Here is an 18,256-nt window from a genome sequence, read left to right as displayed (position 1 = left end):
TGGTATAAGCAGCAATTTACAATCTTTTGAACATTTTAAAAACAAATTTTAAATGAATAACTTTGTTAGATATCTTCCCTGTTCCTATGAACAAAATCTTATCAGTTTTCTACAAATATACAAATGATGAGCATTTTTCTTTGATGAAGTTTTAACCTTTATTCTGTCACTTAAGTTTTTTTTTGGTACCGGGGATTGAACTCAGGACCTTGTGCTTACAAGGCAGGTGCCGGAACCACTGAGCTAAATCTCTGGGCCTTTAACCTTTATTCTGGATGGTCTTTTGTTTTTAAAAATCTCAAGTAGTAAGATTGACTCTGTATACTTTATGCAGAATTGCATACAAATATGTTTTCAACTGTGTTCTATTTTTTTTCAGTCTTTAAGTGTTGTGCCAATTCTTTTCATATTATATAGAAATTCTCTCAAAATACTCACCAAGGGGATAAGGTAGATTATAGTCAGAATGGTTGGCGTTTTGGTGTTCTAGGAAATAATTTATTTTGCATAAACCTGTAGTCAGATCATTTTATGTATATGCAGCCTGGATTAAATTTCAAGTATATTGTTCAGTCCCAGTACATTTACTTTAGAAATTTGTCTTTTTGGGTCAGGTAGACTACTGCCTTGTTCATTACAATGTAATCTATATTTGTGTACCTTATTTTTGGTCTTAAAAACCTTTATATAAAAATTTTAATACTCATCAAAAAAATGAAATAATGTGTGTTTCCAGCTAATCACATCTCCTTGCATCAGGTATTCAGTATCCAAAATGTTTCATTCATTGTTCCCATGTTTTTAAAAAAAATTTTCTTCAAAATACCTACATATCTACCCTTAAAAAGGACTATTTAGTTGATCAAAATGGATCAAAGATCTAGCTATTAAAACAGAAATTCTAAATCTGCTGGAAGATAGAATAGGTAAAACTCTTGAAGACATAGGTATAGGCAAGACTTTATGAACAAAACCTTGATCACAGAGAAAATATTACAATGAATCAAAACTGGGATCACATCATACTAAAAAACTTTTGCACAGCAAAATAAACCCCCAACAAAGTGAAGAAACAACACACAGGATGGGAAAATTTTTTACCAGCTATTCCTCAGACAAAGGCCTAATATCTAGAATATATAAAGAACTCAAAAAAAGTAGACCCAAATTTAAAGACCCAATCCAGAAATGGACCTCTGAAATGAATAGACACTTCTCAGATGAAGAAGTACAAGTATTACATAGATAAATGAAAAAATGTTCAACATCACTGGTCATTCAAGAGATGCAAATTAAAACAACACTGAGATTCCACCTCACTCTAGAAAGAATGGCTGTTAACAGGAAATCAACTAATAACAAATGCTGGTGGGGCCGTGGGGAAAAAGTAACCCTTCTCCATTGTTGATGGGAGTTTAGAGTGGTGCAACCTCTGTGGACATCAGTATGGAGATTCCTCAAAAAGCTAAAACTAGAGATTCCATTTGACCCTGTTCTGGTATCTTCCCAATAGAGTTAAAAGCATTGTACCACAGCTTATGCACCCACGTTTATAGCAGAACAGTTTGTAATAGTTAAATATTGGAAACAGCCCAAATGTCCATCAACTGAGGAATGGATAAAGATGTGTGTGTGTGTTTAATAAAATAAAGAATAAGCTTGAGACATTTCTAGCTAAATGGATGCAACTTGAGACCATACTCTTAAGTGAAGTAAATTGGACATGCGTGTTTTAAATACTGCATTGTTTCTCTGGTGTTAGAAACCAAAAGTGAGAATAAGGATTAAAATGTATAATAGATATTGGGAAATGGGAAGAAAATGTTCAAATGAGAAAGAGAACAAGGAAGGGAAGAAAGAAGGGACAAGAAAAAAAAAGAATATAAGGAAAAAAATGAAAACAAAACTTGTAAATAAGGAGGGGAAGTGGGGTTGCATAGAGGGGAGGGGAATAGGAGAAAGAAGCAAGATATATCATGTACAAGTACAAATTCCCTATGATGAATGTTATCATTATGTATATCTAAAATGTATTAATAAATGGTTTGCTTCAAATAACAGTGACAGGGGCCAGGGATTTAGCTCAGTGGTTCTGCCTCCTGCCTTGCAAACGCAAGGACCTGAGTTCAATCCCAAGTACCAAAAAAACAAAAATACAAACAAACAAAAAAAAGTGACAGTAGGACTTGATATTCCTTCGAAATAGGATTAAAAGCACAACAGTCTTCTAACACTGGATCTTCTAGCCTATTTCCACATGAAGCCTTGTTGTGCAGGTCTGGAGAAGAAACCCACAGGCCTATATTTAGAACCCAGATAAAGTCTGGATGGATTTGGCCTGCTTAGGCAGCCCCTCCTTATGACCTTGTTGAAATTCTCCCGTCGGACTCTTTTTGTGCATTGACACTTCTTCATATTTTCTCTCTTCTCCTGCTATTGTTCTCTTTATTGCAGATCTAGGGTTCTGATGTCTAATGAGCCCAGAGTGGCCAATGAGACTGAGTGGCTTGGAGTAGCGATGATTTCAACCTCAACTTGCCAGATCCCAATACTTTTCATGCCACTTCACCTTGTGGCCCGTCTTTTACTTAGTATCAGTGCTCCCCTTATAGACTCTGGTGGGTAAGGCTCAGTCCCATGTTGGGGGTGTGTGGCTAGCAAAGTGCTGGCAATGGATAAACTGTCTTCAAATTCCAGTTTCCTTCCTTCCTCATATCTAAGATCCTTTTCACTTCTAGTCCTAGAAAGCACACAGACTGTGGTGGGAGGTAAAAGCTGGGTTATCTGATCAAACTTAAAACATACTATTGTCAGAGGCATCCAGATTGTCACTAACTCTTCCCTGAGTTCAGTACGTAAACCACAAACCTACAGATCCCAGGGAGTAGGACATCACATTGGGCTTACAGGTATGGCAACAACCCCATACATTTTATTGAATGCCCCTATCAGTAAGTCACTGTGGATACAGACTCATCTTGAAGAGGCAAGTTCTTATTTGGAATTCAAGCATAAGAACAATTTTAGGGTGGTGTAATATAAATTATAACAATAGGACACATATCTTACCATTGACTAGCTTGGTAGAGAAGTTAATTTCTGGGATGCCAATTAGATTAGTGGTGAAAAGAGTGTACAAGGATTACAACAACAAATCCTCTTTTGAGGTTTGGGTAGAAAGCAGTGACAATTTTTTTCATTTTTTGTATTTCCTAGATTATATATTATTCATATTTAAAAATTTGGAGTCAGACATGGTTTAGGATTCCTGTTTTCTCATTTATTAGCTTTGTTGTCTTAGAAAATTTTATTTAAAAAATCTAGTTGACAGATAATATTTATTCATATTTATGGAGTATAATATTAAATAAAATTTGGTACATATCTACAATGTGTAATATTTATATCAGGGTAATTAGTATTTATATCTCTTCAAGCATTTATTTCTGTGTGCTAGGAAACTTAAATATCTTCTAGTTCTTTTGAAATACATCATAAATTGTGATAAACTATACAGGTGGTTAGTCTTCTTTGCTATAGAACACTAGAACTAATTGCTCCTATCTAGCTATATCTGGTAGCCATCATTTAACTTTTCTATAATTTTCCTCCTACTTCCTCTTCCTAGTCTTGTGACCACTGTTCTATTCTCTTCTGTGGAGTTGGAACAGTTTCTCTGAAGCTCATATTTCCTGTGAATATTTACTGAGATAATACACACAGTGTTCTTTTCTACTTGTCTGGCATTTCCTAAATGTCAGTTCTCATTATTGTATTATTATTACTGCTCATTGGAGAAACATGACAAAGAGAATTGGTATTTTGGACCTCAATTTGATCACTCAAATTGAGCTATTTAGTGGGGTGCAAGTATTGAGAACTGTATAGAAAGCTATTCCAGGATTTCAGAAAGTCAGGAAACCTTAGGTTGGCATGGTCACAGAGAAACCATTATCTTCAGTAGGAGAACTCAGAGCCTCAGACCACAGCCAGATTGAGAGATGTAGCGTACATCCTTGAGTATGAAAGAGGCTGGAGAGAAAGGGAAACCTTCAGAATTGTGCTTCTGATGAGGAAATCCCCAGAGGACCCTGTATAGAAAAAAAGGATAGGGGCCAGGGATTTAGGTCAGTAGTTCCGCTGCCTGCCTCGAAAGTGCAAGGACCCAAGTTCCATCTTCAGTACCAAAAAAAAGGCAGGGGGTGGGGGGGAATCAGTGCTGTTTTATAGCCTGGGCTTTTGAAAAAAACTACTTTATAGCATATTGGAACAGGAAGAGGTCTCCATCTGAGGACTACAGAGTCAGAAAGAGTGGACCAATCTGGGCTGAGCAAGGCCTCAGCTGCTAGGCCAGATCGCAATTCAGAGGCACCAGATGTGGCAGATGGCTGTGCCAGCAGGCTGCCTGCCTTCCTTCCAGGCTGTGAACATGGTGGGAATCAGGCTTTATGCTTCCTTACACAGCTGCTGCGAATGAATGTAGGAATATAGACATAAGAGAAGGGCTCCCATAAAAGCATTTTCAAAGAGAAGATGGTGGTGGTGGAAATGAAAATCAAAACATCTCTGCCTGAAAACACAACTTTATCAAAGTAGAATTGACAGAAGAGCAGTGCATCTGAGGGGTGAACTTGCGAGCAGGTACATTTCATCATGAATTTGCTTTGGTGTTTGTTTTGATTCCTTGACATTCTGTAGATGACTAACTTTTCTTGGGAATTTGCATGGTGCTCTTCCCATATTTTACAATAGCCCTCACAAGTTAGAGAGAGCATACGGACCTTTGGCCTAGAGTTTGTTCACAATTTTTCCAGACCTTGGCGTGACTAGGGACAAAGCCTACACTTTGTTCTTAAATTGTTTTGAGACTATTCAGGCAGGTTCTTGAGTGGGCATCTAAGCTTTGGTTTGAGGGTTAGGAATGAAAGCTCAGACCAACGACCACTGTATTCACAGCCTGGAATTGAAGGGTTGCACTCAGTGGCTGACAGCGTGTATGCCCTGCCACTCATTGCCCAAATGTTAATTGGGTATGGGTTTTAGCCTCTATGTGCTTCAGTTCCTCTATCTGTTCTTGCTGGGATGAGATTCCCTGTACTCAGTAGAGTTACAAATTATGTAAGTCATTTATAGTAAATGATCAATATTATTATTTTTATAATATTGTTATAACAATTATATTATTGTTAAAATATTATATACAATATTTCTATTATGATAATTATATTATTATATTAATATTATAATATTATTATAATATTCTTGTTTCCCATGTCTCAAATTTAGTATCATTATTCATCTATATACTGTTTTAATTTCTAGATAATTTACTTTCTCAGTTTTAAATTATTTGAATAAACTCTGCTTTGCTGCATAACCATTCTGTTCGTGTTCATTTGCAAGACCATTGTCCAAACTGCACTACTGGCTATCAGAGGAGCATCTTGAAACAAAAGTTTTTAAGACCAGATGGAGATAATAATACCTTGTGGAGGCAGGCTGTTAAAAGGCAGAGTGGACTGAGGGGGAGGGATTTAATGATGAGACACTCCCAAGACAACCATATGTTTTTGTGTTCTTTCAGAGATGTCCAAGGATGAGTCCATGAGAACCCCTGTCTACATACACCACTAATTGAAGAAAGGCACTATATTCCTTTCCAGAAGTGTCCTGGAAAGGTGTGTGAGTGTGTGTTTGTGCACATGTATGTGTGTGTATACATGTGTGCATGCATGTTTATGTGCATGTGTGAAGCCTCTTTTAATATTATACATTGTCTGGGCTGTGAGATAAACCATGGAGAAGCAGAGCAGGATTGCTGTCCATTGTTTCACATCTGATGCCCAATTGGCGATGCTATGATCTCCTGGCATTCATTCAGCAGGAGTGCTCTCAGGACAGGCTTTGAAAATAATAGCAGTGGCTAAGCAGCCCCTATTTACTGACTGACCAGGTGCTACTTATTAGGTGCTACTTATATTCATTATCTCCAACCCTGACATCATCCCTCTGACCTGCCCCCCATTTTATAACATTTCTCTTGGAGACCTATTAGGTGATTTTTTTCAAGCTTACAGAGGTTGTGAGTAGCAGATTTGGAGTTCAGTATTTGTCATCTGAATCCAAAACATTTTAACTTTTGCCCCTCCCCAAGCAAAAACAAATTGACTGCCTCTAAATCCTGTAGTTCACCTCCAAATCTGCATCATTACTAGAGTGAGGTAATTAGTATCAGGATGAGCCATTCTAAACAGAGCTAGAGTTGGCCAGTGCTTCAAAGTGGCCTGGGCTACAGGTGAACTGGTAATGTCCATAGGATGTTAGAGGATGTTACTGGCAGCTAGAGCACCAGCAGGCTAACACCTGGATGGTATAGTGTAGACCACTGCTGGTGAGTTTTCAACCCCATCACTCTTTGCCTCAAGATCCAGAAGTTTTTTTTTTTGGTACTAAGGATCAAATTTTGGACCTTGTGCTTATGAGGCAGGCACCAGAACCATTGAGCTAAATCCCCAGCAAGATCCAGAAGTTGATTGAGAGGTCTGCTACCAGCTGTTTTTCAGGCCCAACTCTTTTAATCCATTGTGAATCTTCAAAAAATCAGTTATTCTGAAAACTTTTGATTTAAAGAAATAAAACCCTGCAAAAATGTGAGTTAATTTCTTTTAAAATACAGTAGTATATCAATGCATTCATATATTTGGATTTTTGTATTAATAGACTCTCTATTGACTTTATTCTGAGCACTAATTTTCTTACACTTCTTCTCTTTCCCTCTTTTAATTGTACCTAATTTTCTTTTTTTTAAATTAAATTCTTTTCTTGGTACATTTTAGATATACAACACAATTACATTTCTCATTGGGAATTGTACCTTTACATAATGCATCTTGGTTCTTATTTTTTCCCCATTCCTAGCCCTCCCTTCACACCCTCCACCCTTCCCTATTTACAAAGACTTTATTTCCATTTTTTCCATTTCTCATCATTTTCCCTTTCCCTTCTTTCCTTTCCCCTGGCCCTCCCACTACCCCTACCCCTTTGGACTTTTTCTTCCTATTTTGCATTATTGATTATTCATTCTAATCATTGGTACATTTTAGGTATACAATATAATGACATTCATCATTGGAAATTTGCACCTTTACATAATCTCTCTTGGTTCTTATTTTTCACCCTTGCCCAGCCCTCCCTTCAACCTCTCCATTCCTCCCTATTTACAAAGATTTGGTTCCTATTTTTCCATTTTCTCGTATTAACTCCATTCCCTTCTATCCTTTCCCCTAGCCCTCCCACTTCCTTCCCCTTTGCCCCTTTTCTTCCTATTTCACATGACCTATTATACATTTAGTCCTTATTTACACTTTCAGTTTCTCACACCACAGAAACTATTCAGTATTTATACATGTGTGTCCTATTTATTTCACTTAAGAGTATCACCTCAATGTGCATCCATTTAGCTATAAATGTCTCTAATTTATCATTTTTTATGGCTGAGTAGTACTCCATTTTATTAAAAAAAACACATTTTCTTTATCCAGTCTCCAGTTGATGGGCATTTGGGGTGTTTCCAAGTTTTAGCTATCACAAACTGTGCTGCTATGAATATGGGCACACATATATCACTGTGGTATGATTCTTTTAATTCTTTGGAGAAGATCCCCAGCAGTGGAATAGCAGGGTCAAATGGGACTTCCAGTCCTAGTTCTTTGAGGTATCTCCATACTGATTTCCACAGTGGTTGCACCAGTCTACACTCCCACCAGCAGTGGAGCAGGGTTCCTCTTTCCCCACAGCCCCACCAGCATTTGTTATTGGTTGATTTCATGATAGCAGCCATTCTTTCTGGAGTGAAGTGGAATCTCAGCATTGTTTTCATTTGCATCTCTCGAATGATCAGTGATGTTGAACATTTTTTCATGTATTTATTTGCTATTTCTACTTCTTTGTCTGAGAAATGTCTGTTCATTTCAAATGCCCATTTTTGGATTGGGTCTTTAAATTTGGGAGGTCTGATCTTTTTAAGTTCTTTATAGATTCGAGATAGTAGACCTTTGTCTGAGGAAAAGCAGGTGAAGATTTTTTCCCACATTGTGGGTTGTGTCTTCACACTGCTGGTGGTTTCTCTTGCTGTGCAGAAGCCTTTTAATAAGAAGAGATCCCACTTGTTGAATGTTTGTGCTAGTTCACGGGCAACTGAGGTTTTGTTCATAAAATCTTTTCCTACACCAATGTCTTCAAGGGTTCTACCTAACCTCTGTTCTACCTGGTTCAGAGTTTCTATTTTAAAATTTAGATCTTTAATCCATTTTGATTTTAGTTTAGTGCATGGTGATAGCTACAGGTCTAGTTTGAATCTTTGGCAAGTTGAAGCCCAATTTTTCCAGCACCATTTATTAAAGAAGCTATCTTTCCTTCAGTGAGGGTGTTTGGCTCTTTTGTCGAAGATGAGATGGCTGAGTGTGTCTGACGTTGTTTCTGCATCTTCGCATCTGTTCCACTGGTCCTCAGGTCTGTTTCTTTGCCAGTACCATGCTGTTTTTTTCACAGTAGCTTTGTAGTATAGCTGCAGTTGGGGATTGTGATACCCCCTGCCATGTCTCTGTTACCTAGAATTGCTTTTGCTATTCTGGGTCTCTTCTTGTTCCAAATGAATTTTTGGATTGTTTTCTCAAGGTCCGTGAAGTATGCTGCTGGGATCTCAATTGGAATTGCATTAAATCTATATAGCAGTTTTGGAAGTATGACCATTTTCACTATATTAATCCTTCCTACCCAGGAGCAGGGGATGTCTGTCCATTTTCTGATATCATCTTCAATGTCTCTTTTCAGAGTGCCATAGTTTTCAGAGAAGAGGTCTTTGATTTCTTTCATTAGATTGATTCCTTGGTATTTCAATTGTTTGGATGCTATTGTGAAGGGAATTATTTGCCCTATTTCTCTCTCAGTGAGTCTGTCATTGGTGTAGAGGAAAGCTATTGATTTTTGTGTGTTGACTTTGTAACCAACTACTTGACTGAATTTGGTTATTAAGTCTAGAAGACTTTTGGTGGAGTTCTTGGGGTCTTCTACATAGAGTATCATGTCATCTGCAAATAATGACAATTTGACTTCTTCATTTCCTATCTTTATTCCTTGTATTTCTTTCTCTTGTCTTATTGCCGTGGCTTATGTTTCCAGAACTATATTGAACAAGAGTGGTGATAGTGGACATCCTTGTCTTGTTCCTGATTTTAGTGTGAAGGATTTCAGGTTTTGACCATTTAGTATGATATTGGCTATTGGTTTTTCATAGATGGCTTCTATCAATTTGAGGTAGAGACCATCTATTCCAATTTTTTGTAGGGTTTTTTTTTATCATAAATGCTTGTTGGATTTTGTCAAATGCTTTTTCTGTGTCTATGGAGATAATCATATGGTTTTTGTCCTTGGCTCTATTGATATAGTGTATTACATTGATTGATTTTCATATGTTGAACCATCCCTGCATCTCTGGGATGAATCCCACTTGATCAGGGTGTATGATCTTCTTGATGATCTTCTGCATTCTGTTTGCCATTATCTTCTTAAGGATTTTTGCATCTATGTTCATTAGTGAGATTGGCCTATAGTTCTCCTTTTCAGTTGGGTCTTTCTCTGCTTTGGGGATTAAGGTGATGCTTGCTTCCAGGAATGAATTTGGGAGTATTGCTTCCCTTTCAATTTCATTGAAGAGTTTCAACAGTAGTGCAGCAGTTCCTCTCCAAATGTCTTGTAGAATTCAGCAGTGAAGCCATCAGTGCCTGGGCTTTTCTTAGTTGATAAGTTCTTAATTACATTTTCAATTTCATTGGTTGATATTGGGTCGTTGAGAATTTTTATGTCTTCTTCATTCAACTTTGTTAATTCATATGTATCTAGGAATCTGTCCATTTCTTCCGTGTTGTCCATCTTATTGGCGTATAGGTTCTGGAAGTAGGTATTGATAATCCTCTGGATTTCTGCTGGGTCTGTTGTCATTTCACCCTTTTCTTTCCTAATTGCATGGATTTGGGCCTTTTCTTTCCTTTTTCCGATAAGGTTGGCTAAGGGTTTGTCAAGTTTGTTGATTCTTTCAAAGAACCAACTCTTGGCTTCATTGATTTTTTGTATCATTCTCTTAGTCTCCATTGCATTGATTTCTCCTCTGATCTTTATAATTTCCTCCCTTGCCTGAGGTTGGGGGTTGTCCTGCTCTTCTTTTCTAGAAGCTTGAGGTTCAGCATCAGCTTGTTTAATTGGGCTCATTCTGTTTTCCTAATATGCATATTCACTGCTATGAATTTCCCTCCTAAGACTGCTTTCATTGTGTCCCACAGATTGTGATATGTTGTATTGTCATTGTCATTTAATTGAAGGAACTGTCTGATTTCTTCTTTAATTTCCTCTGTGACCTATTTGTTATTCAGAAGTGTGTTGTTCAATTTCCACATGTTTATGAAATTGTTTCTTTCTTTTGTTATGGATCTCTAATTTCATCACACTATGATCTTATAATATACAAGGGATCACTTCAATTCCTTTGCACTTACTTAAACATGTTCTATGTGTGAGTATGTGGTCTATTTTTGAGAATGACCCATGTGCAGCTGAGAAGAATGTGTATTCTGATTTTGTGGGGTGGAAGACTCTAAACATCTGTTAAGTTCATTTGTTCAAGAGTTCAATTGATTTCTAGTATTTCATTACTTATTTTTAGTCTAGTTGATCTATCTATTTGTGACAGTGGGGTATTGAGGTCCCCCACTACAACTGTATTAGTGCATGTATGACTTTTCATGTCTGTTAGTATTTGTTTTATATAGTTGGGTGCACTAGTGTTTGGTGCATAGATATTTATGATTGTCATCTCTTCCTCTTGGATTCTTCCCTTTACAAGGATGTAGTGTCCTTCATCTCTCTTAATCAGTGTTGGTTTGAAATCTACTTGATCTGCCAAGAGGATAGCTACTCCTGCTTTTTTTTGGGTTTCTGTTGCATGGAGTATTGTTTTCCACCCTTTAACTTTCAGTCTATGAGTTTCCTTTTGAATGAAGTGTGTTTCTTGTATGCAGCATATTGTTGGAATTTGCTTCTTGACCCATTCTTCCAGTCTATTTCTTTTGATTGGTGAATTGAGACCATTAATGTTGATGGTTATAACTGAAACTTATTGACTTGTCATTGCCATGACTTTTTCTTTTTGTTGGGTTCTCCCTGCTTACGTTTAATTTCTTGTCATGCCAGATGGGTTCATTCTGCTTTGCTTCCTGGGGTTGTGATCCTCAATGTCTGTTCCTAGGCTATTGTGTAAAATTCTTTGGAGTGGTGGTTTGGTATTCACGAAGTTCCTAAGGTGCTCTTTGTCATGAAAGTATCCTATTTCTTCATCAATTTTGAAAGATAGTTTTGCAGGGTACATCAATCTGAGTTGGAGGCTGTTTTCTTTTAGGGCTTGGAATATGTCACTTCAAGGTCTTCTTGCCTTGATGGTTTGTGTTGAGAAGTCTGCTGTGACTCTGGTGGGCTTTCCTTTGTATGTGATTTGTTTCTTTTCTCTGACTGCTTAGAGAACTTTGTTCTTCTGTTGTGTTTCTGGAATGTTAACAGTTCTATGCCTATGTGTAGATTTTTTTTGATCAAGGCTATTTGGAGTCCTATATGCCTCACTTATCTGTATGTCAAGCTCTTTTCCCCTGCTTGGGAAGTTTTCTGCCATTATTTCTCTGAAGACGTTTTTTATGTCATCTGCACTCTCTCCTGTTTCTTCATTGACTCCAATCAGTCTTATGTTATTCTTCTTTGCATCATTTAGCAGCTGCTGGATTGATTTCTCATGTTCCCTTATAATTTTGAAGCCATTTTTGTTTTCCTAGTCATTAATTGCAATCTTATCTTCTATATCTGAAATTTTGTCCTCACATTGGCTCATTCTGCTGTGTAGACTTTCAATGGAGTTTTTCATGTCCTGGAAATCTATTTGCATCTGTTTTATGGTTTCCATTAGTTTCCTATGTTGGGATTCCATCATGTTCCTGAGCTCCTCTCTAGATTTATTCATCGTGTCTTTCACTAGGAGCACAATTTCTCCTGTTATCTGAGAAATTATTTCTGATTTTGTTTTTTCCAGATCCTCTTTGGTTGCCAGTTCAGTGGGTCCAGGTGGTTGAGTATCAGAGTGTTCCATCTCCTTTCCCTTTGGGGTTGCTGTAGGTGATGTGAAAGTCTGGTTTTGAGACTTATTTACGTGTTTTCTCATTTTGACTGGGGGAGGGGAGGCTTTTGGCGCCTGCACGGATTACCTCCTCTGAGCTGGGAGAGGTGGGACAGGCCAGGAGCAGCGGTAGGGATGGTGACCCAAAAGCCCTTTCCTGTTGGCTGATAGCAGGGGGAGGGATGGTGGCTGGGAAGCCCCTTCCTCTGGACCAGGTACAGTGGGACAGCGGCTCAGAAGCCCCTACCTCTGGGCCGGGAGTGGCGGGACTCAGTACAGTGGTCTGGTGGTCCGGTGTCCTCTGCGTCTTTGTAGCATTGAACCAGGTGGCTGTACAGAGCGACTTCTACTTTTTTTTCAAGGAAGGCTCGTAGGAACTCATTCCTTGAGCTCTTGTACATTTGAAATATGTTTATTATGTTGCTTCTATTTTTAAACAAAAGTGAGATTGGATATAAAATTCTTGAGTCACACTTTTTCTGTAGACTTTCTTAGCATTTTCCTATGATCTTTAATTTAGTGGAATTTTTTATTGTTTTTTTAGACAGGGCCTCATTCTACAATCTAGGCTAGCCTCAAACTCATAATTCTCCTGCCTCAGCCTTCCTAGTGCTGGGATTACAGGTATGCACGACCGTGCCTGACTCATTTTGTGTTATTGAGGCAGTTTGATATATCATAATTATTGTAAACTTTAAGATGACTGGACATTTTACCTATGTATTCAAAGTGTCAGTTATTTCTGAAGTGTAATAGCTAGGATATGTCTTGGTGCTGAAGAGTCTACAATAATTTTCTCCATGGATATAGTGACCTTTCTAATCTATAGGTTCATTCTTTTTGTGATGGAAAATGTTCTAAAAATAAACTTTAATTTTTTGTTTGTTTTTCAGTTACTTGGTTTGCTTTTTCACAGTAAAAATAGAGATTGTGGATATACTGAATTGCCATTTTCTGTTTTTCTTACTATTTTTTTCTTGAACCCGTATAAAATTTGGTTTTAAGCCAGGTGTGGTTGCACATGCCTGTAATCCCAGCACTCAGGAAGGTGAGGCAGTAGGATTGCCATGAGTTTGGGCTAGCATGGGCTACATGGTGAGTTTAAGGCCAGCTTAAACTGCATAGTGAGACCCAGTTTCAAAAACAAAAAAAATTAGTTTTTTTGGTCATTTTTGTCATCTTTTCCTACTTATTTTGTTCTGTTTCACTATCTTTCCTTCCTTGTTTTCTACTTTTTAAATATGCACGTCATATTTGTGGTGATTTATTATATTTTCCATGTATTTCCTGGGCCCTATCACCACATACTTTGTCTTCCTCCATGACATTACTTACGTATTCATTAAAGGGGAATTTGGCTTTCTGAATCTGCTACTCTTGATGTTAAGATGGCTTCCTAGAGAAAAATGAGGCAGCACCTACAATGGGAGATTCAGGTGATTGTATTCACTTCAGTTTCCTATCCCTTTTCTTTCTTTTAGCACTTTGACAGTCTCTCTTCCATGGAAGTAGGGCAGAATGCTCATATAATGGGCCCTAACTCTGTTACTTATTAGCCATGTGTCCCAGGGAAAGAAGAAAAACTCTTCTTTCCCTCAGATTTCTGCAATTATAAAATAGTAGTAATAGCCAAGGTTTCACTGCATGCCAATTTTATGAGAGGGGTGATCTGACAGCATTATATGTATCAGCTATTTAAGTTTCATCTATGCCACCCCCATTTTACAGATGAGGAAACTGAGGCAAAATTATTAAATAAATAACAGAGCCCTAAATATAGGTCATCTGTTTCCAGAACCTCTCCTTATCCACTATACCATAATCCCTGTGAAGTTCAGTACCCATGAGAGGATTAAAGCGATAATGTATATTAAGCATGAAGGACAGTGCACAGGATAATAAGTTTCTTTTCTTCCTCTTTAACTATCCTCTTCCTATTTCTCATCTTTCACTCTCAGTCTGAAGACTTTTTCTTAGGGAAAAAAGCAGGGACTGGAAAGTGGACTTGTTGATTTGCTTTTTATCCTTTAAATGCTGAGAAAAAGGACAGAGGAAAAGAAAGTGACAGATTAAGAAGCTAGAGAAAGAGAGGGAGACCAAGTAGTCTCTAAACTCGAATTCCATATTTCTTTTAAATAATCTGATTGGTTTTGCTCTGGTCAGGTGTCCACATGGGTATTGTCAAAAGTGGACAGTGGATGACCTTCCTTCTAAGTGACAAGAACTCTGAGAAGGGGCACTAGGATAAAGGAGGAAATGATTGTTGGAGAAAATGAGTGGCATCTCTTGGCCACTAAATTACTATGTCAGGCTCCACTTCTGGTATCTGGGATCCTGGTGTGGCAATGCAGCTTGAACTCCAGATGTTCAGTGACTGGGGAAACCAGCTTCTATAATCCTACCTCCAGTTTTCAAGCCAGTTTCCAAGCCTGCCCACCTGCTGGCCTGGATTCTCAGTGTGCAGCTCCATTTGTTGCCAGCTCAGTTGAACTGTTTGCCTTGGCAGCTGGATCTTCTTGTTGGTTCCTGTGTCCTCTTCAGAACAGGGATTTTGCCTGGTATACTGACATTCTCCTATCTCTGGAGTTGATTTCTTTCCTCAGTGCTTTTCTCTATCAGATATCAGTCAAAGTCACACAAAAATCCTGTTGTAGAAGCAGAGGAGGGAAAGTGCCTTCCTTGCTACTTATATCCATCCTTTTCCAAATCATCTCAATCTATTAAAAAAGGAACCAAACAATCTCTGGGGAAATTTCATCCCTAAAAAGTTCAAAGATGGGCTGTTGTTTAGAGATCAATGAAAAAATGAGATGGAATTTAAATATTAAGAAGAAAGCTCTTGCCTTCAGGTAAAGCTGACATTAGCATAATAATGAGAGTGACTAGCCAGATGGAATTGAGAATCTGACTGGAATCTCAAATCTTGGTGAAGGAAGATTCATTTACCTGAAATGGCAATGGGAAATATGCTAATCAGTGTTTTGCTGCTGTCCATCACATTCAACAGACTCTGAGACAAAGAAATAGAGTTCACAAGTAGGAGGTGATACAACTTGACATTAAACTTAATTTGGTTTGTTTTCCCATCAGCCCCTGACAGATGTGCCATTGTGAAAGTCTTTAAAGGGGGTGGGGGAGAATGATTCCCTTCTGTCAGAACTGTCTGACATTGTTGTCACCAGTACTGTCATTGTCATTATTGTTATTGTGTTAGAAACAATAGGAGAGAAGGAAAGGAAACTCAGAGTATGACCTAAATCATTACTGAAAAATAATAGAAGCTTCTTCAAGGAAAAGGAAAATGAAAAGAAAATAAGGACTCCAAATAAACACTTTTTTGCCTTGATGGTTAAGACAGGGAAGAGTTAGTATAAGAATGATAGGATGAATAACATAGGCAACACTTTAGCTCAGAAACTGAGTTCCATGAAAGAGATAAAGGTTATGTTAGCCTAATCCAGACTTGAGCCTGAATTCTTTTATTTTGAGGCAGTAGAAGTTTTTCTGCAGAAAGACATAGGAAAACTGTAGAGGGCAAAATTCCAAGATGGCTGCTATGAACTCTTTCCCTTGATGTGAAGTTTATGTAATTCTCTTCCTTTGAGAGCAGGTAGTATATGTGGCTTGCTTCTGATAGAATCATCTCATGGTTATATTACATTATGTGCCCTGAGCTTCAGTTCTGGGGAGCACTGATGAACTGGTCAACCCATCACAAAGTCCAGCTTCATGCTCACTGTGGCTGATGTTACTTGTTTTGTTCACTGAATGTCACCTGCCATTTGCTTCAGAAATGATACCAAAGAGACTTGCTATGGAAAATAACACACACAGGATTCAGCACTGAGGTTTGAATGTCTATCCCTGCTGCACAGTGGGCCTATACCAGCTACACCCTTAATACTCAAGTTTCTTGTTCTACTGCAAGATTGGGTCTCAACTTCTTTCCTCAGCAATTTTACTATGATTTATATTTTGCTTATTTGTTGTCAGTCTTCTCTTGGCCATGAATTGGTCGGAGGCTGGGCTTGTGTGTCTAGTCTGCAACTTTATCTTCACTGTGCCAATGTTTATTTGTTGAATGAATGAATAGATTTCAATCACACTTCTCTAATCTTTGTGTACCCCTGATATTTGTGAGGTTGCTGGCTTGTGCTCAGTAAGTTCTAGATGATGGGAATAAGGGCTGTCTGTGTGTTTGTGTTGATAGTCCTCTTCTCACTGGATGTGCCTGCCATTTTTTCTCTCCTCACCTTCTGCTCCTTCATTCTTTCACAGATATTTTTATTATCCTTGTGTATAGCTTGTTGGAAGAGTGGCCATGTTGTTGTTGAGCTAGAGGCAGTCTGGTAATGAATGTTTGTACTTCTGCTTCTGTGGTAGGAGGACAAGGGTGATGACTGGTGGTTTAGCCAAGGGGGACAGAAGGGCTCCTACCAGCGGACATGGGCAGTTGTGGAAGGGGGAGGGGTTTAGAGGATCACAGCTTTGATCCTCCAGTAAGTGATGAGTGCTGAGGAGTTCTTCAGCTGGAATACCATGCCCTTTGTGCTGTTCAGATTGGTAAATTTATGTAGCATCTGCCAGCCAAAGGCTCATCCATGCTCTTCTCTCTTGGATGACTTGGTAAATTTCCTTTGTGGGGCTCAGGTGTGGCTCAGTGAATATATCCAAGCCTTAACTAACATTTTCCTGGTTCTCATATTTTTGGTCCATCTTAGCCATTGTGGATTGAATTCTAAAATATTTCTACCACGGAACATCTGAGATGCTGGGTCTTGCAACACATCTGGATAAAAGCAGAAAAGCACCATGCTGAACCCAGAAACCAGACCAGTTGAACAGCACAGAGCTCAAACCTGGGATTTCCTATTCAGGATTTTTTGATAAATGGATGTATAATGGTGCCTGCTTGGAGGTTGCACCAAAGGTTATGGCTGTGTATGTATTTGCCTATCAATTGTGCTGTCCTGGATGTGTTGGTGGCTTAGGCTCTGCAGTGTAATGCCAGATGTCATTTATAATTAGACTGTCATTCATAATAGCAGAATCACTCTGACCTAAAAGAGATTACTGGAGGAGTACTCTTCCCTACACGACACCAAGCTGCCATTGAACTGTTTGTCATCATTGTTGTCATTGTATTCCTGTGGTTATGATCATTATTAATAATGATGATCATGATCATTAGACCTAAGAAGAAAATAATGATAAAATTGCTCTAATTAAGCATTATAAATACAACATATTCTTATCATTATGTTGTCTAGTAGTAATTATAGTCATTATAATCACCATAACAATATGAACTTCTGCTTGAGCTTGTCTTCTATAGGATCAAAGCATTTAAAGACATGGTTTTGTTAGATTTGATGACATTCTGTCAAGGGGAAGAACAAGTTTCAAATTATGGTCCTTGGTATTAGAGTGAGTAGGGATTAAGAAGAATATAAAGTAGAACTCTAGAAAGCTGTCCCCAAAAGCAACAGAACAAATAGTGGGTAGACATATAACATAACAAGATATGTTTTATGTGGTACAGAGTCTAAAATGAAAAAGATTTTAGAGATTTAAATCTTCTTATTTTTACCTTGCATTTTGCCTCTGAGATTTCCCAGCTGGGTGACCTTGAGAAATTTGCTCCACCTCTCTGAATCGAGTAATTAACAGTGGTTTATTTTCCCTTTGCATTTAAAAGCAGTATGTATTTTCCTATTTCACCACTTCCACCCTTTGCAAATTAGTGAAATAACCCAATTCAACCTGTACTAAGTCTTAAACTATGAACTCTATGAAGAAACCAAGTGAATATTTATTTACTCTAGCACCTGGCACAGAGCTTGGCACATGGTTGGCTAAAGATATCAAAGGAGATTGCTTTATGTAACACATCTATTATTTATATATAGTTTGTAGCTGGGAGAGATTTTAAGTAGATTTATTAATTTCTGGTACATAAATAAGCTTCTAGGCTCTCTGTAGTCAGACCTGATCTGCCATTTGCCTCAGTCACTGCTGCCCACAGGTTCTGTCTCCTCCACTTCC

This window comes from Heterocephalus glaber, unplaced genomic scaffold (assembly GCF_053883595.1).
Source record: "Heterocephalus glaber isolate CG9 unplaced genomic scaffold, H.glaber_assembly_v1.0 deba00001472, whole genome shotgun sequence".
In the NCBI taxonomy this organism is placed as follows: domain Eukaryota; kingdom Metazoa; phylum Chordata; class Mammalia; order Rodentia; family Bathyergidae; genus Heterocephalus; species Heterocephalus glaber.
This window is presented reverse-complemented; position numbering follows the sequence as displayed.